This window comes from Cervus elaphus, chromosome 7 (genome assembly GCF_910594005.1).
Source record: "Cervus elaphus chromosome 7, mCerEla1.1, whole genome shotgun sequence".
In the NCBI taxonomy this organism is placed as follows: Eukaryota; Metazoa; Chordata; class Mammalia; order Artiodactyla; family Cervidae; genus Cervus; species Cervus elaphus.
Window position 1 is genome coordinate 15935907 of NC_057821.1, and position 27760 is coordinate 15963666.

The following is a 27760-nucleotide window of genomic DNA, read 5'->3' on the forward strand; positions in this document are numbered from 1 at the left end:
TATTTCCTCTCTGCCGCCAGACAGCTGTGGCAGTTTACAACTGTTTACCAGCAGTCAGGTAGAGGACAACTTAAGTGGAATATAAACTATCGAATTAAATTCTCCTCTTCAAATGCCACCCAGACTCGCTCTACCTGAGAATTTCAATCAGAGCTGGTGACTTCTGCCTACCCTGTAATGGATGCACCAGACCCACTCTCAGGCTGCCACGGGAGCCGGGCTGGGGCTGTGCAGATGCAGTTAGAGGGGAGAAGGGTGTCCATGTGCAAGGGTACAACCATAAGTCCCGTGAAAGTGCAGCGCTCCTGGGCTCCAGGCAATGCTATTAAATGGATGGGAAACAGTTTCATTTCCTGGAGCTTGAGTATCAGACAGAGGCGTGCAGGGGAGTAAGGGGCTGAGCGTGGGCTTCGGACCTTCAGACACTTTTTCGGGACTCAAGGAAACAGTGAATGTGGGGGAGGAAGGATAGGGGAGAAGGGACAGCGATTCCGCCCGCAACACCAAAACCTGAGTAAGGCTCCTGTGTACTTGCATGTGCTCAGTCATGTCTGATTCTCTGCAACCCCATGGACTAGCCCCCTGGGCTCCTCTGTCCATGGGATTTCCCAGGCAAGAATACTGGGAGTGGATCTCCATTCCCTTCTCCAGGGGATCTTCCTGACCCAGGGATCGAAACCCATGTCTCCTGCCCTGGCAGGTGGGTTCTTTACCAGCTCAGCCACCAAGGACGATGAGGAAGTTCATATCCACATGAACGGCCAGCAAACCAGCCCGTAACATCAAGCCAGAGGGATGGGACATAGGCCTTCAGTACTTCAGACCACAGAATGGCTCTGGGCTGGGACTTCCCAGGTGCTGGTCTCAGTCCCACCATCCATTAGCCCTGCCATCTTACGCAGGTCACTTCTCTGCCTGCACGTCCCTCCTCCCTGCCTGCATTATGGCAGGGGAAAGTCTTCTGAGAACTGCTGAGTGCTCTATATTGTGAGCTACAGGTATATTTGGAGGGGAGGAGAAGGGAGGAGCCCCCTGAGAGATTTCCCTCCAGACCCCCAGGCTCTAGGACTGATCTCAGGTCCAAGGGGGCGTGAGAGGGGCCAAGGCCATTTGTGTCTTGGGAGGAGGGCTTGGCCAGGGGGCCATCCTGGAAATGCCCTCTAGGAGGCAGCAGAGGAGGTACTATGGAGCCCTGATACCCTGGAGACTCGGGGCTCCTCCCTGCCCCAGTCCCTGGGGTAAGGCGGCGTGGAGGAAGGTCGAGGCGGAGGCTGAGTTACGACGTTGCTTTTGAGATGGAGAGGTAAGGTGCCAGCTTCACAGGCTCACTGGGGCCACTAGTCGCCGGTGGTCACCACTACCTGGGGGTGGAGGGTAGTGGCAGGCAGAGGGCAGGAGGTTCTTCATGCCTTTCCTTCCCCCAGAGCCTGGGCCTCCTTCTCTCAGCCCTGGGACAGAAAACAAGCTCCTTCCACACCCTCCTTTCCTTACAGTGGGCTCCCTTGACTGGGCAAGACACACTTTCAAGCCCCTCTGTGTATGCATGCTCAGTCATGTCCGACTCTTTGTGACCCCCTGGACTGTAGCCCACCAGGCTCCTCTATCCATGGGATTCTCCAGGCAAGAATACTGGAGTGGGTTGCCATGCCCTCCTTCAGGGGATCTTCCTGACCCAGAGATCAAACCCGTGTCTCCTGCCCCGCAGACAAATTCTTTACCACTGAGCCACCTGGGACGCTTATGCCCCTCTACTTGAGAGCAGTAGAATCCACCTTACTTAAGACGTGAGGGAAAACGGGTCAAAAATAGCAATTGTTCACCTATTAAGTGCTGGGTGCTATGCGTTACATACCCTGATCTCATTCACTCCACAGAGTCACCAGCTGAAGTGGGTTAGCCTTGCTTTACAGATGAGACAACTGAGGCCCAGAGAGGTTAAGTAACTTTTATAAGATCGCACAGGTGGGAAAGGGATAGAACTGAGATTGGAACCTGAAATTCCCTGACTCCAGCAGCTGTGTTCTTTCCACCATGGCAACCATCTAAAAGCAGTAGGATGCTCAAGGAAGCAGACTCCAGAAAAACGGGAAATTGCAAAGATATAGAAGAACCTAGACTTGGAGCATGTTCTTACTGATTTCTTCACCCATTCTGGGTCTCTCCATAAGACCATGCCTCTTGCAGCCAGCCTGCTCTTTTACTGAAAGTCCATTTGCTGGCTTCTTTCTAAAACTGCTGCCCTGCGGATGTGATCTGTTTATCTTTTATATCCTAGTCCTAACTCACTCCCTGAGCTCTTGGCAACCCTATGCTGCTCTAAGTTTGCTTGCTTGTCTTTTTCCCACCAGCAAAATTATGTTCTCATTTTTATTCAAAACATGACATTTGAGCTCCAGTCGTGTGCTGGGTACTGAATGAGATCCTGGGGGTCCATACTGGGTACCACTTACTGAGCACTTGCTTCCCGTGAGCACACGGTAAGCTGTTGACCCCACCACGCATCCTTGGATTAGGCATTAGAGCCTCTGTCTCACAGAGGCTGAGGCCCAGAGTCACTGAGTAAGCTGCCCATTGCCACACAGCTAGCCAGACCACAACCCCAGCTCTATGGTTACAGACCTGTGATGTTAATCCCACCCACGGGGTAGGGACAGGAAGATAACGTGCTTCCCTATCCTCTCCACTCTGAATGCCTGACTCTTACTTTTAATTTAATGTGGAGAAGTAGGTCTATACCTTATACGTGGCAGGGGCACTCTGCTGGGACAGAAGAGAAATATGTAACTTGCCTTCAACACAAATTGAGTTCCATGACCTCTCCTGAGTCCTGGGATGTTCTTGTGTGTCCCCTCCTCCCTCTCCCATGTTCTTTTCAATCTCCCTCTCAAGCTTCTCTCTGTCTCCACTGGTCCCTAAATGTTGGGGCTCCACAGGTCTCCATCTTCAGCCCACTTCTCTTGTTACTCTACATCAGGTCTTGCAAATTTGAGTAACCTGGGGGGCATGTAGAAATCCACACATCAGGGTACGTGTTAAACTGTCTCTGCAAGTGTGATCATCAAGGAAAATCCCTGCCTGGTGACAATCCTTGAACCCTCACTCAGCCCAACAAAGCGCCCAAATGAAGCAGAAAACGGCAGTCCACGGATGCTCAGGGCTGCAGCTCTGTCCCCGGCTCCCGTGTCTGTTTTCCTGAGATGATTTTGTCTCCCTCAAGTATTTCTCTGCTTCCTCTGTGTTGATCACTCCTGAATCTGCTATCTTTGGCCCGGGTCTCTTTCTTGAGCTTCAAACTTTGTGCACTGACGATGTTAGCAGATGTTATCATCTGCTAACATCTCCCACTGCCCCCAGGCCCAATATGGCCAAAACTGAATGCACCACCCCTTTTTCCCCTGCATCTTCATGCTTATACTCACTGAGTGATATTCTGTTGTCCAAATGTACTACAGCTTGCTTATCCTTTTATTTACTGAAGATCAATTTTTGCTTCCAAGTTTTTAGCAATTATGAATAAACCTGCTCTTAACATCCAAAAAAGAGAGACAGAGAAGTGAAGGCCCTTGACCTGCCTTACTTCTGTCTCTGGACATCAGACTATTGTCAGGGGGCTGGAAAACCATTGCCATCAGATGGGTGATATCACTGACTCATCAAGAATAGCAGAGCAGGAGGGTGGCAAGAGCCTGGGTCCTTGGTGACACTGCTGTGCTGATAAGCTGACAGCTTCTGGAGACCCCAGTTTCTGGAGACCCCAGAAGACCCTTGCACTTTTTCTTATTTCATGAGATAATGAATGTCTGCATAGTTTAAGCCACTATCAGGTGAGCATTCTTTTACCTGTAGCCCAACCCATACTCTCTCATGCCCAGAACACTGCCCAGGCCTGATAAGCCCTCCATGAGGGACTGACTAATCAGTGAAATGCACACACACACAAAAGGAGTGTGAGTTTATGTGGGAAAACAGGTAAACACGAGGTACTGCACGAATATGGAGAAAGATTAATTTTTCTGAGGCTGTTTTTTCTCTCTGAGGGGTTTGGGCTTAGTGGGTTCAGTTAGGTTGCTACTTACTCCATTTCAAGGACAAGAATAGATGACAGTCTATGGGACTTTCCTGGTGGTCCAGTGGCTAAGACTCTGTGCTCCTAATGCAGGGGGGCCTAGGTTCAATCCCTGGTCAGGACACTAGATCCTGAATGCTGAAACTAAGACTCAGAACAGCCAGATAAACAAATAAATATTTTTTAAAAAACAAAAGATGAAGGTCCACATACGTGGGACAGACAGTAAACAATGGGAGAAAGACCCTAGGAATCTCCCACAACTGTTCCTTGCTTATCCTTGGCAACTTGGCAGAGCCTGTCCAAGTGCAACACATTTGGTGAGAAGTTTGAGAGAAGCCCATCCAAACAGCAGAGGGAATGGTACTGGACTCACCCCAAGCGCCAGTCTCCGAAACAGAGAACTGCAAAGATCTCTTTCTTCTTGGCCTTTGATTTAAGTCTGTGAAACCAGGAAGCATCAGGGTAACTCTCTTGGTTCACTGTGGAGTCCTGAAGGCCACCCAGGGGACTTCCCTTATTCACTACCAGCAACTGGCAAGCCTGACATGCTGCATGCAGTCCATGGGGTCACAAAGAGTCGGACGCGACTGAGCAACTGAACAAAACTGAGAGGCTGGCAGTAACTCAGCACACACGGGCACAGTCCTGGTCTCTCTGTTGGCTCCACCAATCCAGTTAGACCAACGGGGACCGCTCATCCACCACCAGTGCTGCTCGTGGGCCGCAAGGGAGTCCAGATGGTATCATCTAATGCACCCCAATGTGGCAAGCCAGCCCTCGGCCAACTTTCAAGGTCGCCTGAGATTCACCTCTGCCTGAGATTCGTGTCTGTGCACCTCCTGCCTTTCCGAGCACCGACCCCGGCCATCCTTTGTGGAGCCCAGTATGAAATTGTACACTAGTTCAATGTTCATTCTAATGTTCTCCATCAAAAAGTCTGCACTCAGAGGAAGTCTAGCACGAGTCAGAGACATGCTAGTGTGAATTAAAGCCTTTCTCAGGGCTACTTGCTTACTAAATCTCCTTGCCACTAAGGCATCTCTGTTGTATTCATCTTGCAAGCTTTGGGTCGTGTCTTAACCATTGTTTTGCACTGTTTCTTAGTGTTATTTCATTTCATTGATTAGTTCCCCAATTAGACTATAAGTACCTTGAAAACAAAGCCGACATCTTCTGCCCATACGTGCTCAGTCACTTTAGTCGTGTTCAATTCTGCAACCCCATGGGCTATAGCCCTCCAGGCTCCTCTGTCCACGGGATTCTCCAGGCAAGAATACCAGAGTGGGTTGCCATGCCCTCCTTCAGGGGATCTTCCTAACCCAGGGGTCAAACCGGTGTCTCCTGCATTGCAGGCGGATTCTTTACCCACTGAGCCACCTGGGAAGCCCCCGCTTAGGATTCATTTATTTGTTCATTCATTTATTCAAAAACAACTATTGGGGGACTTCCCTGATGATCTAGTGGCTAAGATTCCACTCTTCCAATGCAGGGGCTGTGGGTTCCATCCCTGGCTGGAGAGCTAAGACCCCACATGCCTTGCAGCCAAAAAAACCAAAACATAAAACAGAAGCGATGTTCTAACAAATTCAACAAAGACTTTAAAAATGGTCCACATAAAAAAAAAAAAAAAAAAAAACCACCTACCCTCCCCATCCAAAAAAAAAAAAAAAACTATTGGGTACATCCTAGGTACTGGGCCCCATTCTAGGTCTGAGGTTTCCAACAAAGATAAAGTATAGTCCCTACACTCAAGCACTTAACACCCAGACTTGTGGAGCAGACAAACTGTAGAAGTTAGGTCTCCTCCTCCTGGAGGTCCAGGAGTCCAATCCTCCTTATCACTTCTGCTTTTATCCTTGCCACACCCAACCCCCACCAGCCTGTGTTTGAACAAGTCTGAGTAAGTCTGTTTCTTGTCGTCTGGAGAAACCAATTACAACATCCCCTAGGGCAAGAAACGTTTGAACCGCCTCTTAAAAGATCAGGGCAAGGAAAATGAGGGCGCAGGGAGGATGTTCCTGGCAGAGGGAACAGCATGAGCCGGACCGCGTGGCCAAGAACAGCCTGTTGTGGGCAATGCCAAACACAAGTGCGTTCACTTCTATTTCGAGGGCCTTCGTTGTGGAATGGAAGGCTTTGTCCACAGGAAAGCAATCCCAGACATCAAAAGCCTGATAGAGGAGGTATTTTGGGACGTGCGTAGGGGAGAAAATCCCTCCCCTGGAGCCTGCAAAGACACACTAGGTAAGCAGCTGTCTCCAAAGACCCGCGCTGAAGGCCAGTCCTACTGATTCTCAGCTGCTCCTTTGATGGCCAAGGATGCCTAGTTAGCGGGAGCAACCTATCCACAGCGGCCAAAGTCCTGGGAGGGAGAAATGTTCTCAAAGGGACAGTGGCCACACTGAAAGGGACCCTGTAAGCTTCTTGCACTCAGCTGATTCCAAGAGCCTCACACTAAGATGGGAGGCATGTGACATGAGAGTCCAGCTCTCCATCCCCTGAGAAATACCATTTCCCCGGAAATTTGGTATTTACCCAACAGAGGAATTTAGACTCCCAAAGCTCAGAAGGGTAGGCGTTGGGGAGTGTTAATATGATGAGCTACGTTTGATCCCCTCTAGCTTCCCAGAAAAGACCGGCTCCAGCACACAGAGCCAAGTGACACATGGCTCTAAAATAATCCCAAGCATCTAAACAAGGCAATGCTATCCCCCTTCCCCTGCCACGGCTCCCCCAGGCTGCCAGCTAGCCCTTCCTCTCCCAAGCCCGGCTTCTGCGGAGGCTACATCTTGGTAAAAGGCTGGTAAGAGTCTACTTAATTCCACAGAAATTAACTGAAGACCTTCCATGTAAAGCCCTGCTATGGGAGAAGTGTGAAGAGCTCAGATCTTCTTACTTGGAATTTATCCAAACCATCTAATACCAGGGGATCAGATGTATTTAACAAGGACACCCCTGCCCTGTAAGGACATTCTCCCCAAGCTTTGGCTTTCCTCCAGCCCCAGGGATTGTCTTTCCATGACCTAAAACGGCATCCTGCTTGCCTTTCATCTAGCTGAAGCCATGGACCTTATTAACTTTTTAAAAAGCAGAGTCCATTCACTTCCCTCCAGGTTTAATGATGGCTACTTACGGACAGCACATGTCCGACTCTTTGCAGCCCCCTGGACTATACAGTCCATGGAATTTTCCAGGCCAGAATACTGGAGTGAGTTGCCTTTCCCTTCTCCAGGGGATCTTCCCAACCCAGGGATTGAACCTAGGTCTCCCACATTGCAGGCAGATTCTTTACTAGCTGAACCACCAGGGAAGCCCAAGAATACTCGAGTGGGTAGCCTATCCCTTCTCCAGCGGATCTTCCTGACCCAGGAATCCAACTGGAGTCTCGTGAATTGCAGGCAGATTCTTTTACCAACTGAGCTATCAGGGAAGCCCAAGGAGAGTACATGCCCATTCAAACAGAAGTTCAGTGAGGACAGAGACCTATCTTGTTCATGGTGTAACAGTGCCTAGCATAGTTGATCAATCAATGTTTGTTGAATGAGTGAAAGAATTTGTTGATTTCCTTCCCCTCTAGACTGTAGCCTTGTGTTGTCTTTGTTTACGGCAGTACCTGGCATATGTTAGTCAATCAATAAACACTTGTTGAATGAATAAGCATGCAGATTACTGATTTTTTGACAAATAATTTTTCTTACAGTGTCACCAGCATGCATTAATGAATAACTGAGCCTCTTCTACATGTCAAGCCCTGGGCCAGGCCTGGAAATCCAAAGATACCCAGAACAGGATCCCTGCCTCAAGGTATTTACTGTCTAGCATAGGCGATAAATATGTAAACAATTAAAGTAGAAGCCCTCCAATCTGGCAAGACTGGGAGCCATCCTGTGCCAACAAATTGAAAATGTCAAAGGGGAGAAATACATTTTAAAAAATTATACTATGCTGGATGTCTTCCATTTGACCTCCAATCCACTGTTCTCCATTCTCCATTTGCTGCCCACCCTAGGAGTTTTACCTGCATAAACTATATCACTGGGTTCCTTTGCCTTTTTTTCTCCCTACTGGGTTTGGCCAATAGGAGACACTGGCAGGCAACTGGAGGGAGACAGGAGTGAGAAACCAGGTATTGTTAACAACAAATTGGCACTTGCTCTTTGGTATTGGCACTTGCCATCTCTACAAGGATTAAATCATGCATTGCTGTTGTTCAATCGCCCAGTCGTGCCCAACTCTTTGCAACCCCAAGGGCTACTGCACACCAGGCTTCCCTGTCCTTCACCAACTCCTGGAGCTTCCTCAAACTCATGTCCATTAAGTAAGTGATGCCATCCAACCATCTCGTCCTCTGTCGTCCCCTTCTCCTCCTGCCTTCAATCTTTCCCACCATCAGGGTCTTTTCTGATGACTTAGTTCTTTGCATCAGGTGGCCAAAGTACTGAAGTTTCAGCTTCAGCATCAGTGCTTCCAATGAATATTCAGGACTGATTTCCTTTAGAATTGACTGGTTTAATCTCCTTGCAGTCTAAGGGACTCTGAAGAGTCTTCTCCAACACCACAGTTCAAAAGCATTATTTCTTCAAACTCAGCTTTCTTTATGGTACAACTCTCACATTCATACACAACTACTGGAAAAACCAAAGGTTTGACTATATAGAACTTTGTTGACAAAGTAGTGTCTTTGTTTTTTAATATGCTGTCTAGGTTGGTCATAGCTTTTCTTCCAAGGAGCAAGCGTCTTTTAATTTCATGGCTGCAGTCACCATCTGCAGTGATTTTGGAGCCCAAGAAAATAAAGTCTCTCACTGTTTCCATTGTTTCCCCATCTATTTGCCATGAAGTGATGGGACCTGATACCATGATCTTAGTTTTCTGAATGTTGAGTTTTAAGCACCTTTTTCACTCTCCTCTTTCACTTTCATCAAGAGACTCTAGTTCCTCATCACTTTCTGGTGATGTGGTGTCATCTGCATATCTGAAATTACTGATATTTCTCTCAGCAATTTTGATTCCAGTTTGTGCTATATCCAGACCAGCATTTTGCAGGATGTAGATATAAGTTAAATAAGCAGGGTGACAATATACAGCCTTGACATACTCCTTTCCCAATTTGGAACCAGTTTGTTGCTCCATGTCCGGTTCTAACTGTCGCTTCTTGACCTGCAAACAGGTTTCACAGGAGGCAGGTAAGGTGATCTGGTATTCCTATCTCTTTAGGAATTTTCCAGGTTGTTGTGATCCACACAGTCAAAGGCTTTGTCATAGTCAATGAAGCAGAAGTAGATGTTTTTCTGAAATTCTCTTGCTTTTTCTATGATTCAGTGGATGTTGGCAGTTTGATCTCTGGTTCCTCTGCCTTTTCTAAATCCAGCTTGAACATCTGAAAGTTCTCACTTCATGTACTGTTGAAGCCTAGCTTGGAGAATTTTGAGTATTACTTTGCTAGTGTGTAAGATGAGTGCAATTGTGCAGTAGTTTGAACATTCTTTGTCATTGCCCTTCTTTGGGATTGCAATGAAAACTGACCTTTTCCAGTTCTGTGGCCACTGCTGAGTTTTCCAAATTTGCTGGCATAGTGAGTGCAGCACTTTCACAGCATCATCTTTCAGGATTTGAAATAGCTCAGCTGGAATTCCATCACCTCCACTAGCTTTATTCATAATGATGCTTCCTAAGGCCACTTGACTTTGCACTCCAGGATGTCTGGCTCTAGGTGAATGATCACACCATCATGGTTGTCTGGGTCATGAAGATCTTTTTTGTATAGTTCTTCTGTGTATTCTTGCCACTTCTTTATATCTTCTTCTTCTGTTAGGTCCATACCATTTCTGTCCTTTATTGAGCACATCTTTGCATGAAATGTTCCCTTGGTATCTCTAATTTTCTTGAATCGATCTCTAGTCTTTCCATTCTATTGTTTTCCTCTATTTCTTTGCACTGATCACTGAGGAAGGTTTTCTTATCTCTCCTTGCTATTCTTTGAAACCCTGCATTCAGATGGGAATATCTTTCCTTTTCCCCTTTGCTTTTGATTCTTTTCTTTTCTCAGCTATTTGTAAGGCTTCCTCAGACAACCTTTTTGCCTTTTTGCATTCTTTTTTCCCTTGGGGATGGTTTTGATCACCGCCTCCTGTACAATCTTATGATTTTCTGTCCATAGTTCTTCAGGCACTGTATCAGATCTAATCCCTTGAATCTATTTGTCATTTCCACTATGTAATCATAAGGGATTTGATTTAGGTCATACCTGAATGGCCTAGGGGTTTTCCCTACTTTCTTGAATTTAAGTCTGAATTTTGCAATAAGGAGTTCATGGCAACACCCTGAAAGGAGTTCAGAGAAGACAAAAGAAATGAGGCATTGTGTGTTTGGGGTGGTAGGGGAACAAGTCTTCAGATTGTTAGATGCTAGGGGCTGATTTTATGAGCCCAATTCCTGGATCTCCTCATATCTAGAAAACACTAAAATCCTTCATGGTGACAACTGCTCCTTATGACTAGCAGAGATTTCCTGCAAAAAATAATGTGGTTAATTGCATGTCTTCCCCCTTCACCAAAATCACATAGACACCAATCATCCCCCTGCCTCTTCAGAGCAGCTTCTCAGAGCTATCTGAGGTTCTCCCCTCCAGGCTGCAGTCCTCATTTTGCCCCAAATCAAACTTAACTGGCAACTCACACTGTGCATTTTTTTCTGTCAACAATATTATTCCCCAGCTCCCTTTTCTTAACCCCAAACACAGCTGCTATCCAGAGGAATCCTGGGTTCCCCTAACCTGTGGCTCTCTCCTTTGTGGTTTCCCTAATTTCTGCTCACAGTTTTATAAACAGTCCTTTTATTAAACTCTCTTCAAAGAATCTCATTTAAGCATGCCATTTTTTTCCTGCTAAAACCAACCAACACACTTCCTTTTTAATCTTAAAACATATGATTGTACTAACTCTCCTCTTATTCAGTAGGGAAGCCAAGACCTTTTCTCAGAGTGTGGGACTGTTGGCTGAATTTCTACCTTGTCTTTCACACATAAACAACATCCATCACGTGGAGACTATGACTTTGCCAGTTTCTTTCTCTTTCAATTGCAGCAAGAATTTAAGAACCCTTGTTAAAGCAATCCAAGTGCAGAATTCTTCCAGACTTTTATCAGTCTTTTTCTAATCTATAGTTGTTTCACCCACACCTAATTTCCCAGCAGTTTGTTTTCATGACTCACATGTAAGGAGTCTTGTTTTCCCTTTTAAAAAAATCAACATTTATTTCTTCATTTATTTTTTGATCAACCTACTTTTTTTTTTTTGATCAACCTACATTTATCTACTCCTACTCTGTCATGGGCCTTGGGCTGAAACTCAAGGCGGAAAGATAAGTCTCTGCCTTTAAGTTCACTCTTGTGGTGGGGGAACACAGATATGACTAGAAACAGCATTTCATTAAAGTCAGCTCATTCAAACTCCATGCATCAGCTTCTTGGTATGTCTTTCTGAAGCTTTCAACAAACCGCGCTCCCTCCCCTCACACGTGTATTTCATTGGTTCGTGTCACACTTGATTAACTCCTATAGCGACTGAACAAGTAGAATCAGCCTAAGTGGGCTTGGAAGCAAACACAACCAACCCCTGGTAAGTGTGTAACTCAGCTGGCAGAACCAGAAGGCAGCCTCCCAGGCAGACGGGCCCAGGAGGGCTCAGGTGCTGCCCAGCGTGTATCACAGAGGGGAGCAGGGTTTACCATAGTCCAGCAGAGGTGCTTGAGAGAGGCATCACTGTCACTAATGCTCCGAGTGAGAAGTATTTGCAGTGTAAACCCTAACCGTTTTTTTTTTTTTTTCTTTTTTTGTAAAGCAAGTGCCTGACTCAAGCTTTGATTGTTGAGACATCCTCTTCAAAGAGGCATCCACTTCAAAGATGGTGATCTCAAGTAAACAGCCAGCCTCACAACTACCTAAAGAGCCTGGCCTCCTGCCTGCTCTGAGACACTTGTGTGTTTTCAAGATCTTGGTTGATTTTGATAACTGACCATTTGGGCCGCTTGTTTTCCTCTTCCTGTGCTTTAGATTCCTGCTCTTAAGCTTTAAATTCACCCATAGTGCGCCTGTGAAACCCTAGGCCCCCACCCTCAACCCCAAAAGAAGCCAAACCTCAGGCCCCATGTGTGTTCTCCACCCCCTGCCCCTCCCATGACCTCACTGTGTGGCGGCCCCAAGTGTGTGATGCAATTTCCAGGTCCTGTAAGTAACAAATCCTTATTTTTTCAAAGCTTCCTGATGGTTATCGCTGAAGGGCATCTTGCAAGCATAGTAAGACCCAGAAGGACCTGTCCAACCACAATACTGATTCTTGATGGGCTGAGACCAGCCCAGAGCAGTATTTCAGTGGCAGCGCAGACAAAGTTCTAGTGTAGAGACTTGGGGAGAAAGGTTCTCCAAGAAGATGTGGTATGAGTGGGTCTCAAGTTTGGCAGAGAAGAGAAGGACAGTGAGGAAGAGGGTCCAGGCTTATAGAGAAAGGCGCCGAGTGTGTAAAGGCATGTGGAGGATGTGCACTCCTATGACCCTCCTGCAGGTAACATGTGCCCCAGGACACGTGGACAAAATGTTCATGGTGGCCCTGTTTGGACAGGAGATAAAAACCCACCAATAAAAGCAGCAGCAGGAGAATATCTTTAAAAATAAGGTGTAATTATACATTGAGATACCATACAAGAGTGAAAATGAATGAACGAGCCTGAGGATTATAAAGCTGATCAAGAGAATAGCAGAAGGATTTGCACAAAATCTTTACTTATAAGACATTCATAAAAGTGTGCAAAACAGAACTCCCTGGCTGCCCAGTGGTTAGGATTCCTGCTTCCACTGCAGGGGCCCTGGGTTCCATCCCTGCTTGGGGAATTAAGATCCTATAAGCCATGCAGCCCAAAGGGAAAAAAAAGCAAAACAGTGTATTGTATTTATTGTTGTGGATGCAAGAAAAATGGTAAACAGTGAGGCTAGTGTGGCTGGAGCAGAGAGAATAGCAGTGAGAGAGAAGGAGTGGGCTTCAGGGGCTCACGGGGCAGGTATGATTGGGCCCACAGTCCTCTAAAGACTCCAGGGTTTTCCTCTGAGTGGAGTGGGGAATCATTGCAGGGTTTTGAGCAGAAGTGTGGAAGGTGTAACACGTGCATGTGTTCATTCATTTGTTTATTCAATAAAGATGATCTACCTGCCACCCCACTCCTTTCCCAGTTCTGTGGAAGGGCCGTGGTACCATCCCTGAGGCTGTGAAGTCCCAGAACTTCAGTGTGAGGGGCACAAAATAGAGATGGGCATCCAGTGCCCTGGGGCACAGAGGAGGGGGTGACAGTTCTGTCTGAGGGGCCCCAGGAAAGTTTAATTGATCTGAGATTTGAAGGAGACATAGGACTGTGCTTGAAGAAGAACATTTTAGGCAAAGAACACCCTGTACAGTAAGGGACTTGAGAAAAAGCATGGTACACGATACACTCAGATAATCCAACACAGAACCATCTGACCCGCTGCAAGATGAGCAAACAAGACCTGTGCATGTGTACGTGTGTGTGTGTGTGTGTGTGATCGCCATGAGCCTCTCCACACCCCTGGGCATTAGGATGCACAGAGAAAATTTTCATGGACTGGGCCCTGAGGTCTGCGAACATTGGGTCTGAGGTTCCCAACTGCCGGGCAGTTGTAACTTTCTGATCAAATCCAGCTGAAAAATGCCAAACAAAACTACTGGGTTCAGAGGTAGACCCAGCTGTGCTTGGTTACTGGTTCCCTCTGAAACACCTTGAATTAAGGGGAAGGAGAAGACAGATAACCTCTGCTCTTAAAACACTGTAGTGGGGCTTCAGGGCCTGGATCTGAAGAAACAGCTTCCTGCTTTGAAGGAAGCATGTGCCCCCGACCCCCACCCCCTCCCAGGCAGAACTCTGACATCAGAGCAATCTCTTTCTGCATTCTTTCACCTTCCTCTGCTTGGGCTCCCCATCCGCTGTAGGGCTTAATAGAGACTTAGGGGTTATGCCCCAGGCTCTGCCCTTGTCATCACACAGCAAACCTCTCCTATGTCAACCTCACTGTCTTCTTACAAGGATACCAGTCATTGGATTTTAGGGCCCAGCCTAATCCAGTATTACCTCATCTTAATTTAATGAATTTGCAAAAATCTGATCTCCCAGTGAAGCCACATTCACAGATACTGGAGGTCAGGACTTCAATATGTCTTTTGAGGGGACACAATTCAACTCCCAACCATTGATAACTAAAAAAATTTAAAAGATGGAGACTGTAAAGATTTCCTTCCAGAGGAATTCTGGGGCTGTCTCCAAGCTCAGAGGGAGACAGGTATTTACAAGGCCCACCACTGTCAAGACAAGGGAGTTATGCCAAGTGTCTGCCATGACTGGTTTAGTCTTGGGTCACAAGTAACAGAAAGTGATGGGATAAAATGCAAATTTCATCAAAAGGTAAATCCTGTTCCTTTAGGGACTATTCTGCTGTTCCCAGTTCCAAAAAATCTTCATCTACCCTCCAACTCAGCCCGCCTTTCCCAGGGCACCTCACTCTATGCATTTTTCTCTCCTCCTCCCTCAATCACCATCTCTTGTCCCCTGTGATGTCCCTTCAGGCTTAATTCCCTGTCTAATAAACTAATTGTTGCCAATGGCACAATTGGTTTCATGCCTCGCTTCTGCAACTGGCAATTTGCCTCTTAATAGATGCTTCCTGGAGACATAATTCCTTGACACAGAGGTGGGATGGAGCCCCCTGGGATTGTACCATGTTCCTTCCTTCAATCACTGAGCATTTGTGAGTAGTGGGACCTGGTCCTCAGAGAAAGCCAGTCCTTTGGGGATTGACTTCCAAACTCAGTGTTGACCAGCTGACCTGGAAAAAGTTGCATAACCTACTCTTTCTTTTTACTTTTTTAAAAATATTTATTTATGTATTTATTTTATTTATTTGATTTTGCCAGGTCTTTGTTGTGGAACATGGGCTCTTTGCTCTTCATTGAGGCATGTGGGATCTTTAGTTATGGCATGTGAGATCTAGTTCCCTGACCCGGGATCAAACCCAGGGCCCCCTGCATTGACTATGGACCACTTAGCCACTGGACCACCAGCGAAGTCCCTCATAACCTACTCTAGAAAAAGAAAGGAATGAAGTAGACCAGGAATTACCAGACCTGAGCTCCAGCCCTCAACTCTGCTCAGTCGCTTTGGGATCTCGGCTCTCTCATGGGCTCTCATGTCTGAAAAACTCACTATAATGACTATTACATGGCCAACCACAGGCCCCCTCCTCTGCTCTGGAACTCATTCTCCCTCTCCTTTGAATGGGGGAATACACAGACTATCACAAAGGTCTCTTTTGGTTGTGACATTTATTAGTGGTTTTTACAAGTTAGTTTGACTCAAATTATATTTTTCAAAATCTAGTCTGTGCTTGAACACTTGAAATATTTTATTACTAGGTCTACAGTACATAACACTGTAATTGTGTAATTAAGAGATAATGTTGATGCTATAGAACAATGTTGACAAGATAATAGCATTCTGAAACCACATGAATGCCAAAGCAAGGGAACACATTTATAGGTGGAAAAACAGAAAAACAAGTGACAAACGGCCCAAAGACTCTTTGTCATCCAAGTTGGTTCATTTGCTTCACAGCTCAGTTTCCACTGGGACACTCAAGTGCTGGCCCCTCTGATGCTCCTGAGTTCCTGTTGTGTGACCCTCCGCCCCACCACCAAGCATGTGGGTCAACACTGAAGAAAGCAGAGTCATCTACAGAAGCTGGGCCTGCTACTCCACGTGCAGATTCTCAGAAGCTTAGTCACATGGTTGCCAGGCTTGGTGAGACTGGAGATCCTCAGGTTCAAACACTAGGAAGTACCCACCATTGACAGATGAAGAGGCTGAGATGCCAACTGAGGAAGGATTTTCTCTTGGCAACCTCTGAGCTGCTTCTTGGAAGGAGGATGGAGTCCTGGAGACCATTCCCAGTTTGTCACTTTTCCTTATTCTAACCAGGATGCCTGACTTAGATCAGGTTTCTCAAGAGAGCAGGAAGGAGCTGGAGGTGGAGGAGGGACAGGATACAAGACCTTGAGACCCAGGTCATGGTGGCTTTCAGGAGCAGACAAAGGGTCAGGCATTGGACTGCCTAGAAAGATTAACGTCACAAAGGATGGAAGCATGAAGGTCATGAGTGGGGAAGAAGGCTCGTCCTCCACACCTTACAGCATTGGGAAATGGCTGCATACCATTCACATTGAGGAAAAGAAAAAATAGAGCAACCAGAGAAGTGATGGTCATGGGGGGGGGGGGGAAATTGTCAGGCTATTCTCCACAGAAAGAGTGACATGAGTGTAACAACGAGCACTGGCTTTGGAGCCAGAAGAACTGAGCTCAGGCCGGTAATTTGCAAGGTGAATCACCAGTTTCCCCGCCCTAGGCTATAATTTCCTTGCTCCTGAAATGCAGCTGATGAACCTGATTGGTAACACCAAAACACCATGAACAGAGGCAAACATCTATTTCCAACTAGCTTCCTGGGTGACGGGGATGACCAGAGGGGTTAGGAGCTCTCTGTAGCTTCTTGCCACATTCACATCCACAGAGCCTATGAAGCTATCCGGTGGATCCACATGATTTTGATAAATTTCTGAATGCAGGGGCTATAATGGAATCCTAAATACAGTTATGGGGCTGAGGCACCCCTGACCCACGAGAGTAACTTCAGATGGAAGTACAGTCCCTTCACCTCCCTGTTGGGCACAGAACTCAAAGGCAGATGAACCAGAAATCCAAAGAGGTGTGCGCCCTGCTCTCCCACATTCATACCTTTGTACACGCTGGTCCCTCCACTTGGAACCCTCTTCCCCTCCAACTGAAGACCTTCCGATTCAACCAGTGGGTTACCAATTAGGGAAGCTTTGTTGATTCCCCCCAGCAGAGTTAATTGCTTTCCTTGTCACATTGAATTATTTATATTCTGGCCTGTCAAGATTATTTGTTTTCAGATTCATCTCTCTGGTTAGACTTCTTGAGGGCAGAAACTGTCTTTTCACCTTTCTAAATCAGGTAATGAGCGTAGTGTCTATGCAGAGCAGGAGCTCAGTAAATTGCTGTTGAATGAAAGGAAGGAAAAGATATGGAAGAAAGGAAGGGAGGGGGGCAGAGGGAGGGAAGGCGAGAAAGGAGAAGAGCAATAAAAGCAGGACAAGAGATGCTACTGTTTTCCTGTGTTGGCTCACAGGGATGTGGTTTTGATTAGTTGCAATCACTATGTGATCCAATTTTTTATGCTGTTTTTCCATTTCGTATTAATCTGTAAGCATTTTCCATTTTGCTACACAATCCTCATAATTATCACTTTAATGGCTGCTTAATATCCCATCAGGTTGATGTGCCATAATTTTCTTAACCATGTCCCTCTTTAGAACATAGCCTTTTAAAACATTAAACAGAAAGCCTGACAAGGTTTTAAAATAGATGGGGAAGGTGGTTTCTTGGCAACGTGTGTGGCATTTCTGAGGTGCATGTGCTTAGGGAAGGAGGCACCCTGGCCTGACCAGGGTCTGGAGAAGCTGGGGTGGGTGCTGGGGCCTGGCGCTAAGTGGGTGAGAGCCAGGAAGGAGAAGGCGAGGTCTGGGGGAGCAGTCTGCTCGCAGCCCCCACTCTCCCTTGGCTGCCAGTCTGTGCCTTAGTCACTGATGATGCTTGGGAAACTACATTAATAATAATAACAATAATAAAAATGGCTTATATAGATTGAGCTCTGCAGCAAAACTATAATATTTATCTCACTTAAATCTCACAACCAGCCAATAAAGTAAGTCCCATTATTTGATTCTCCATTTTACAGCTAAACCCACTGAGGTCCAGAGGTCACACAGCCAGTGGGTGGTGGTCCTGACCCCAGGCATTCTGGTTTCAGAGTCTGTCCCAGTCCTGCCTTCCTCTCCTCCCCTCACCTGTGGCTTCTGTCACTTAATGATTCCCCAAGACCTCTCTACACAACCTATTTAGGCCTGTCCTTACCAGCTGGCCTCTGAAGCCCTGTGGGACTTCACAACTTTAGGCAACAACCTAGACAAGGATGAAGGAGACCCACTTTGCCCGCCAATAGAGAATATGTGTTGGTGATAGGCACTGACGCTGTCACCCAGCAGATAATAAATAGGGCAGAAACATCTCAGTCTGGGTTTTCATCCTGGGCTCTGGTATTCACCAGCTCTGTAGCACTGGACCACTTATATCTCTCAAAGACCCAGTTGCCTAGTCTGTACAGTGGAGATAATAACATCTACCTCCCAGGGCAGATGTATGGTCACAAGAGGGTGATGAGTGACACATGTGTAGTGTTCAATATGGGGTAACTATTTCTGTTATCTCAACAGACCAGATGGGAGCCAGGGAAGACGAATGTAGACACCAAGGGGAAATAGAAGAGTATCAGTTTCCATTGGCTCCAAAGGCATGGCTAGTAGGACGATGATGGTGATGGTGCTGTTGATAACGATGATGGTGATGGTGATGATGGTAACAATGATGATGGCATTGCTGGAGCATTTACCGTGTGCCAGGCACTGTGCAATGCACGTTGCATGTGTTAACTCCTTTCATCTTCAAGCATTTGTATAATGTAGGAACTATTATCATTCCTATTTTATAAAGGAGGAAACCTGAGGCACAGCTTGGATTTCATGGCTGCCTGTGATGTCCCTACAGTCTTGGCCAGGTGAACACAGGGAGAGCATCTAGCATGAGCCCACTCTGCTGCGTGCTGGGCAGAGCTCCTTGGAGGATCACTTTCAGTCTAGGAGCCCTGAGTGTTGAGAGAGCATGGCGGGGCTTCTGACTGAGCAGGTATAGAAAAGAAACACCATCATGAGTTCCTCTTTGAAGGGACTCCCAATAGTGTCAGTGAAGACTGAGAGGCTCAGGGTTGTCCCATCAGAGAAGAGGGATTTGGAGAGGGCCGAATGCCCTCCTCAAGCATCAAGGTTCCATCTTTGCTGCCAGTGCTGTACTTGAGTCTTACAACTTTCTCAAAACGCCTCTCCTTGCCCATCCCAAATCAGGCAATCAGTAAAAGTGTGTTATGTTGAGTGAATGAATGTGAAGGACAAGGGTTTATGAGGCCCCAAGAGGTAGTGATGTACCAAGTGTAGAAGTTATAGGGAAAGGCATCAACTAGGAGGACATGTCTATTTGAGTCTCATAAGATATGTTGCTTTTGCTGATCAGTATTGAATCTGCTGTCACTGGAATCATTCCAGGAGAGCTTGGAACCATCACCCCACCCAGAGGCTGCCACAAACGGAAGGTTGAACCACATGACATTCAGGCTCCTCCAGTCCTGGGGTTCTGGGCTCATGTCTCCACAGTCTCCTCTTAAAACTTTCTTCTTTATTTTCCATTCTGGAGCTGGAAAGGAACTGAGAAGCTGATAATCTACTTCCTTTGGAGGAGATAATAATAGAAAATTAGCTCCGTGTATTTAATAGTGAACTCTTAAAGACGGATAATGCCTGAGCTTAATGCAGAGTAAAAGTTACATCATAAAATGCATCATAAGATGCATCATAATGCATCATAAATTTTGGCGTGATCCCCAGAGTACACCTCGTGTCAGGGTGGAGATAACGTGGAGCCACAGATGGCTTTGGACATCTTGTTAAGACCTGAAGACTTCCATATAGGGACCACGTTTCTTGTGGACACCCGATCACAGTTCAGTTCAGGAGAATAACTGGCCAGGGGAAGATCGCTGACCCCTTACAGGCCCACTTGGGGGCCCCAGCCTTCCCTCTGTTTGGAAATTCACAGTCACAAACCACTCTGCCCCCCTGCCAGCCCCCTGCCCCATGCTGGGGGAGCTCGCAGCCACGATCTCAGCACAGGTGATGTTGAGTCTTTCCGTATTGGCTTCCAGTTTGGCCGCAGCCTCCAACCTCACCGTGGAAATAAGGGACAAATCCAAGGGGTGTGTCATCCTGTTTCAGAAGTGTGTCCTGCTGGATAGCTGCCCTGCTTCTGTGCTGCTGTGGGCCCCAGGTTCATTTTCTCTGCTTGCAAATGACCACAAATGTAGAGACTGAAAACAGTACCCGTTGGTTATCTCCCAGTCAGAAGTCTGAGGGCTGAACTTCCCTGTTGGTCGAGTGGTTAAGAATCTGCCTGACCAGCAATGGAGACGTAGACATAGAGAACAGACTTATGGACATGGACTGGGGAGGAAGAAGAGGGTGAGATGAGTGGAGAGAGTGGCATGGAAGTATATACACTACCATATGTAAAATAGACAGCCAATGGGAATTTGTTGTATGACTCAGAGACCCAAACTGGGGCTCTGTAACAACCTAGGGGGCTGGGAAAGGGTGGGAGGTGGAAGCGAGGCTCAGGGGGGAGGGCCCGTATGTATACCTAGGGCTCATTCATGTTGATGTATGGCAGAAATCAAACCAGCATTGTCAGCCAATTATCCTTCAATCAAAAATAAATAAATTTTAGAAAGATTACTGCAAATCATTTTTTTTTTTTTAAAGAATCCACCTGCCAATGCAGGGAACACAAGTTCTATTCCTGGTCTGGGAAGAACCCACGTGCCAAGGGGCAGCTAAGCCCATGCACCACAACTACTGAAACCCACATGCCTAAGATTCCGTGCCCAAGAAAGAGTAGCCCCGCGCTCCCCCCCACCCCCACCCCGCACTGGCCACAGCTAGAGAAAGCTCATGTGCACCAACGAAGACCTAGCACAGCCAAAAATAAATAAGTAAATAATTGTAAATAATTTTTTTTAAGTCTGAGAGCTTGGCTAGGTTCTCTGCCTAGGTCTCACAGAGCCAAAATCAAGGTGCTGGTGAGGCCGGGTTCTGAAGCTCAATGGAAGCCGTGTCACCTAGATCCCCAGACACCAAGCTTCCACCGGAAGGCGCCCTCCAGGATCCGCCCAGCCTCCTGCAAATCCCTCACCTGGGTCCCCAACACCCTTTCTCAGAGCGAGGGCCTCCTGCCAATACTCCCATCGCTGACTGGGGGCCTGACCTCACAGACCCTGAAGCCGTCTGGCCTGCATCTGGTTATCTCCCAGCCTGGTTGCTTCCAACCCACAGGAGGGTGCCCCTGGGGCTTGTGCTCACCTAGCCAGAGCATGTGACCAACTCACCCGTCCTCCATGGTGTCCCGCACCCAACCAGTGCTGTGATACATCCTCAGTTTTCATCTGCAGCAACTCTGGAAAGCTGCCACTAGAACATCCTCTGCAGTGGAGGAAGGCTCCGCCTGCCCCTCCTTCCCCACCCCAGTCTCCACGCTTCAGCATCCACAGAGAGCCTCCAAAACACATCCCGTGTAGCCTTTGCTACAGGGCCCTTGACCCCTGAGGGCAGAGACAGGGCCCTTCTCATCTCTGCATCTTGAGCACTGGGGACAGTGTGCAGTGTGGGGCAGGAACTCTGAGATTCTCATCAGGTACGTGAACCATTCACCTGCAAAATACAGGAGGGAACACAGAGGTTCCTGGGAGCTGCCTCTGGAGACTGCCAGAACCTGGTGGACCACTCAGGTTCACTGACACACAGGGTCACTCCTTCCATTCTTCCATTTCTACAAAAGAGCAATGGCAGCCGAAAAGGATAAGAGAGCAGTCATCATTCTAATATTTCATGTCCCCGTTCAAAGTGGTGGTGAATCCGTGACTTGCTCTCCTCTTTCCTATTGAGTCAGTATTTAGAGCCCATATCATGGAAACCAATGAGACTTACGGTAGAAGAGTTGGAAATTATCAAATGTTGAAGTGGCAGAAGTCTAGCTAACCCTGCCCTGGAGTTCTCTTGGATTGGCTCAGAACATTGGAGGGGAAGGTAGTGATGGAGCCGTGACCTGGAACTCAGATGGGCAAGGAGAGAAATGCCATGCACTAGCTCGTGTGTCATCCTTTCAGTATCAGGGGGGAAGAAAATCTTTATCCCTCCCTAATTCATCCAATTTATCTGGAAGCTGCCGGCAGACAAGCCCCCCCTTCACTGAGTTCACCGCGGCTGGCGCCCCCCGAGAGAGGTGGCATCAGCTGCTAGTGGGCTCGTTTCAGCCGCTCACAGCTGCTTCGGCAGCAGGGTGAGAAAAAAGGGTTCTCTAGCTTGGTCTCTCTGGGTTCATCACAAAACATCTCTTGAAATGCTCCAGGAATCAGGCTGGAATTTATCATACTTTTGGGGCAAATAAGTCAACCCAATGAAAAGATTTGCTGCAACGGCTGAGCATTATAATCACACTGGAAATGGCCTTTCAGAAACAATGGTATAAAACCTGAAGTTTTATAGAGAAAAAATTTCAGGTGAACATGTTTACCCAGACTGTGCATGCAAGCTGGAAGGTTTGGATGCTTTAAATACTTCACCTCCTCGTAGATTTTCTCAAGACTTTTATTTGTTGCCTGTGTGATTGTCTACTTCACCCCTCACTCCCCCTCTGACTACAAGCTCCATGAGGTCAGAGTGGTTTCTGCCTTTTCAATCAACCCCATCAGCAAGCTTAGTCTTTTACTCAGGAGGCATTTATCAACTAATTGTTGGATAAATAAATAAGTGGATAAAGTTTCTCTTTAAAGCAGAAAGGAAAACCTGAGGACAACCAAGTAGTGATTGATAGTGTTTGGAAAATTACCAATTGCACTTAGATGTGTATTTGTATTCTGAACTGTGGTGTTGGAGAAGACTCTTGAGAGTCGCTTGGACTGCAAGGAGATCCAACCAGTCCATCCTAAAGATCAGTCCTGGGTGTTCACTGGAAGGATTGATGCTGAAGCTGAAACTCCAATACTTTGGCCACCTCATGCAAAGAGTTGACTCATTGGAAAAGATCCTGATGCTGGGAGGGATTGGGGGCAGGAGGAGAAGGGGATGGCAGAGGATGAGATGGCTGGATGGCATCACCAACTCGATGGACATGAGTTTGAGTAAACTCCAGGAGTTGGTGATGGACAGGGAGGCCTGGCGTGCTGCGATTCATGGGGTCGCAAAGAGCTGGACACGACTGAGCGACTGAACTGAACTGAACTGAATTCTTGCTCACAGCTATAGCACACATGTTAGGGAATAGGTACTATTTTTTAATTGAAGAGTTGATTTCTACAGAAAAATGTACTAGCTTACGATCAAGTGCTATTAGATCTGAGATGTTGCTAAACCTTCTGGGAACCCTGATCATTGGACCAGGTGAGTGCGACCCAGTCCCACAGACACGGTACCCAAGGAAAGCAGCAGCAAAATTCAAGCCAGCGCAGTCCAGGCCTGCAGGCATAGGAAGACCCCTCAGGCTTTTACCAACACAATCTACACTCCAGAAGATGAGAAGGGGGCAACAGAGGATGAGATGGTTAGATAGCATCACCAACTCAATGGACATGAGTTTGAACAAACTCCTGGAGACAGTGGAGGACAGAGAAGCCTGGCTTGCTGCAGTCCATGGGGTCACAAAGAGTTGGACAAAACTTAGCATCTGAATAACAACAACTAGGCTGGCGAAGCCCATCCAGGTTTTACCAACATGGTCTACCCTCCAGGCGCAGGAAGACCCATCCAAGTTTTGGAAGCCCCAGGGGAGCTGGTGTTTGCTTAAACAGGAACACAGTCCTACCAGAGGAGCCTGGCAGTGAGCCTTTTCATTCCTGACTCCGCTGCAAACTGACCTTCAACCTCCTCAGCCTGGCTGGGGAACATTACTTTGCAGCCTTTAAAAGGAAGTCTTTTCCATCCAAATCAAAAGACATCAAGGTCATGGTCCCCTTTCCTTTTGCTAGCTTCTCTTCAAAGAATTTTGAGGGAACCAGATTTTTCAGGGGAAGTGAGTGACAGTAGATGCCCAGCCACTAAGAGACTGTAATGATGTACATTCATCTCACTTCCTGACCATCTTGACAGAGCCAACTAAGTTACTTAATATTCTAGTACCCTGAATCCCTTGCTCAGAGAATCTCATTTGTTTATATAAAGGGAAACTGAAGCCATACAGTAGGCTCCATGAGAAATTGCTAGAGTTCCTGAGTTAGATTTGTTGTAGGACTCCCTCCTCCAACAAATGAAACATCAACACAGCCCCATGAAAATAAGCTTCCCTGATTCTTCTCACTCAGCACAGAGTGTCAGAAGCATGGCCCTTCACCCTTCCATATTCCTTACCCCATGTCCATGATAAATTAAGTCCTCTCAGCCTAGTTGAAATTTCCCTTTCAGGCACGTCACCCACCCCACAAGAAGGTGGTGTAATATAAGGACTGGGAGTGTGCCCTCTGGAGTTGGAATGCCAGAAAGAGCTTCTTACCAGCTGATTGACCTGCAACTAATTATTTAACCTCTCTCAGACTCAGTCTTCTCATCTGTAAAATGGGAATAAAAAACAGGGGCACTGTCAAAAGGTTGCGATGCTGATCAAAATGCACAATCCTTAGTGAGCCCTCAATAATTGTTCACTTAAGGCATTCAGTCAAGTCGAACTATTTGCAATCCCATAGACTGCAGTACACCAGGCTTTCCTGTCCATCACTAACTCCCAGAGCTTGCTCAAACTCATGTCCATCGAGTCTGTGATGCCATCCAACCATCTCATCCTCTGTCGTCCCCTTTTCCTCCTGCCTTAAATCTTTCCCACCATCAGGGTCTTTTCCGATGAGTTAGTTCTTTGTATCAGGTGGCCAAAGTATTGGAGCTTCAACTTCAGCATCAGTCCTTCCAATGAATATTCAAGACTGATTTCCTTTAGGATTGACTGGTTTGATTTCCTTGCAGTCCAAGGGACTCTCGAGTCATCTCCAACACCACAATTCAAAAGCATCATTTCTTCAGCACTCAGCTTTCTTTGTGGTCCAACTCTCACATCCATACATGACCACTGGAAAAACTGTAGCTTTGACTAGACAGACACTTGTTGGCAACGTCTCTGCTTTTTAATATGCTGTCTAGGTTGGTCATAGCTTTTCTTCCAAGGAGCAAGCGTCATTTAATTTCATGGCTGCAGTCACCATCTGTAGTAATTTTGGAGCCCAAGAAAATAAAGTCTCTCACTGTTTCCATTGCTTCCCCATCTGTTTGCCATGAAGTGATGGGACCAGATGCCATGATCTTCATTTTTTGAATGTTGAGTTTTAAGCCATCTTTTTCACTCTCCTCTTTCACTTTCATCAAGAGGCTCTTTAATTCCTCTTTGCTTTCTGCCATAAGGGTGGTGTCATCTGCATATCTGAGGTTATTGATATTTTTCTTGGCAATCTTGATTTCAGCTGTGCTTCATCCAGCCCGGCATTTCCCATGATGTATTATGCATATAAGTTAAATAAGCAGAGTGACAATATACAGCCTTGACATACTCCTTTCCCAATTTGGAACCAGTCCATTGTTCCATGTCCAGTTCTAACTGTTGCTTTTTGACCTGCATACACATTTCTCAGGAGGCAGGTGAGGTGGTCTGGTATTATCATCTCTTTAAGAATTTTACAGTTTGTTGTGATACACACAGTCAAAGGCTTTGGTGTAGTCAATAAAGCAGACGTCGATGTTTTTCTGGAGCACTCTTGCTTTTTCACTGATCCAACAGATCTTGGCAATTTGATCTCTGGTTCCTCTGCCTTTTCTAAATCCAACTTGAACATCTACAAGTTCTTGGTTCATGTACTATTGAAGCCTGGCTTGGAGAATTTTGAGCATTACTTTGCTAGCATGTGAGATGAGTGAAATTATGAGGTAGTTTGAACATTCTTTAACATTGCCTTTCTTTGGGATTGGAATGAAAATTGACCTTTTCCAGTCCTGTGGCCACTGCTGAGTTTTACAAATTTGCTGACATATTGAGTGCAGCACTTTGATAGCATCGTATTCTAGGATTTGAAATAGCTCAGCTGTAATTCCATCACCTCCACCTGCTTTGTAGCAATGCTTCCTAAGACCCACTTGATTTCTGACTCCAGGATGTCTGGCTTTAGGTGAGTGATCACACCATCATGGTTATCTGGGTCATGAAGATCTTTTTTGTGTAGTTCTTCTGTGTATTCTTGCCACCTTTTCTTAATATCTTCTGCTTCTGTTAGGTCCATACCATTTCTTTCCTTTATTGTACCTATCTTTGCGTGAAATGTTCCTTTGGTACCTCTAATTTTCTTCAAAATAATTTTCAAGGGCTTCCCTGATAGCTCAGTTGGTAAAGAATCCACCTGTAACGCGGGAGACCTGGGTTTGATCCCTGGGTTGGGACTATTCCCTGGAGAAGGGAAAGGCTACCTACTCCAGTATTCTGGCCTGGAGAATTCCATGGACTGTATAGTCCATGGGGTCACAAAGAGTCGGACACAACTGAGCGATTTTCACTTTCAGTAATTGTTAATTTTTGTTAATTCCAAATACCCTGGCCAAAACCTAATTCTTTCTGTTTCCAAATATGCCCATGTTTTTGGTTGTTGTTGTTGTTTTTCTGCTTCTATGCCTCTAATTCCACCACTTTTCCACCTTCTCTTCTCCTTCCAGCTCCTTCACAGAACAGACTAAATGCTTCCTTTGCCAGGAAACCAAACTTGTTTTCCCCAAATGGAAGTTTGCCTCCCTCCTTGGAACGCCCTCTGTGCTGTGTCTCTTCTTCTCTTGGTGCAGAAGAGCCTGACTCAGGAGCCAGCCCCCCATCCTTGGACTTCTGGCTCCATCTGTGCTCTGCCTGGGGATGATGGCAAGGTTCCACATCTGTGTAATGGGTATAACATAAGCAACCACGGGAAGGATTAGACGAGTTGCTTATCACAGTGCCTGGTAAGTTTAAAAAAAAAATAAGCTCTGTATTGTTCTCATCACCATGTCATATTCTCCGTCTCATTTACAGGTTTCTTGTTACAGCAGGTAATTCTGTCTGTCCTGCATGAAGTCTTGCAGGTGTCACTAAGGTACATCTAGGTTTGCCTGTTATCCCAGCATAGATATTAATAGTGACCTCTTTCACCCTAAAAAATGCCAACAGTTTGACTGTAAAATGATCCACCCTACTACCCACTTGGTGAATGTGTATTGAGTAACTAAAGGAAGGTAGGAATGAGGCTTATTGATCCAGGTGCCATGATTCGGTTACACCCCTCACTCCAAACTTAAGGCTGAAGACTGTTTCCTCACATTCTTCCCACCAGTGACCTCCAGGCATCCTGATCCTTTGGACCACTCCATTCTATCAGCGTATTCTGATTAATCAGTCTCTCCCACTTCCTGTCATCTGCACACTTGAAAGCCCACACAAACTCATTCACATTAAGAGAATAATATATGATCATAATTTAATGAGATGGGTGGAAAGAGTCTTTAGTTTAACATAAAACAGGACTTTAACCCCAAAACATGAAAATTCTGGCATCAGAGATAGACTGTTGTAGGCATGGTCATTTGCCAGGGGAACCACCATAAAACATCCTTTTGATGGGTTTGTATTTATTTTCTGAAGTAAGATGCAGATGTCTATCCCTGATAACCCTGTGATCCTCCTTAGCTCATTGCTAGTGGTGATGGGGCCTTTTAGCCTAATGACATACAACATATGAGCAAGCGGGCCTTGTTAGTCACTGACAAATTCCACTCTGAAGATCGAGATGATGACCCAGGGAAAAAGGACTTGCTGGAGAACATTCCAGGAGCAGTGACAAATGAATCCCAAGCC

General features: G+C 46.4%; 1 long non-coding RNA gene across 1 annotated transcript; it reads left to right on the forward strand.

The window, feature by feature from the left end:
* The first annotated feature begins 1237 nt into the window (after window positions 1-1237).
* Window positions 1238-12004, forward strand: LOC122697689. Its single transcript, XR_006342150.1, has 3 exons — window positions 1238-1303; window positions 7770-7873; window positions 11911-12004. It is a non-coding gene; the product is annotated as an uncharacterized LOC122697689 (long non-coding RNA).
* Window positions 12005-27760: the final 15756 nt, after the last annotated feature.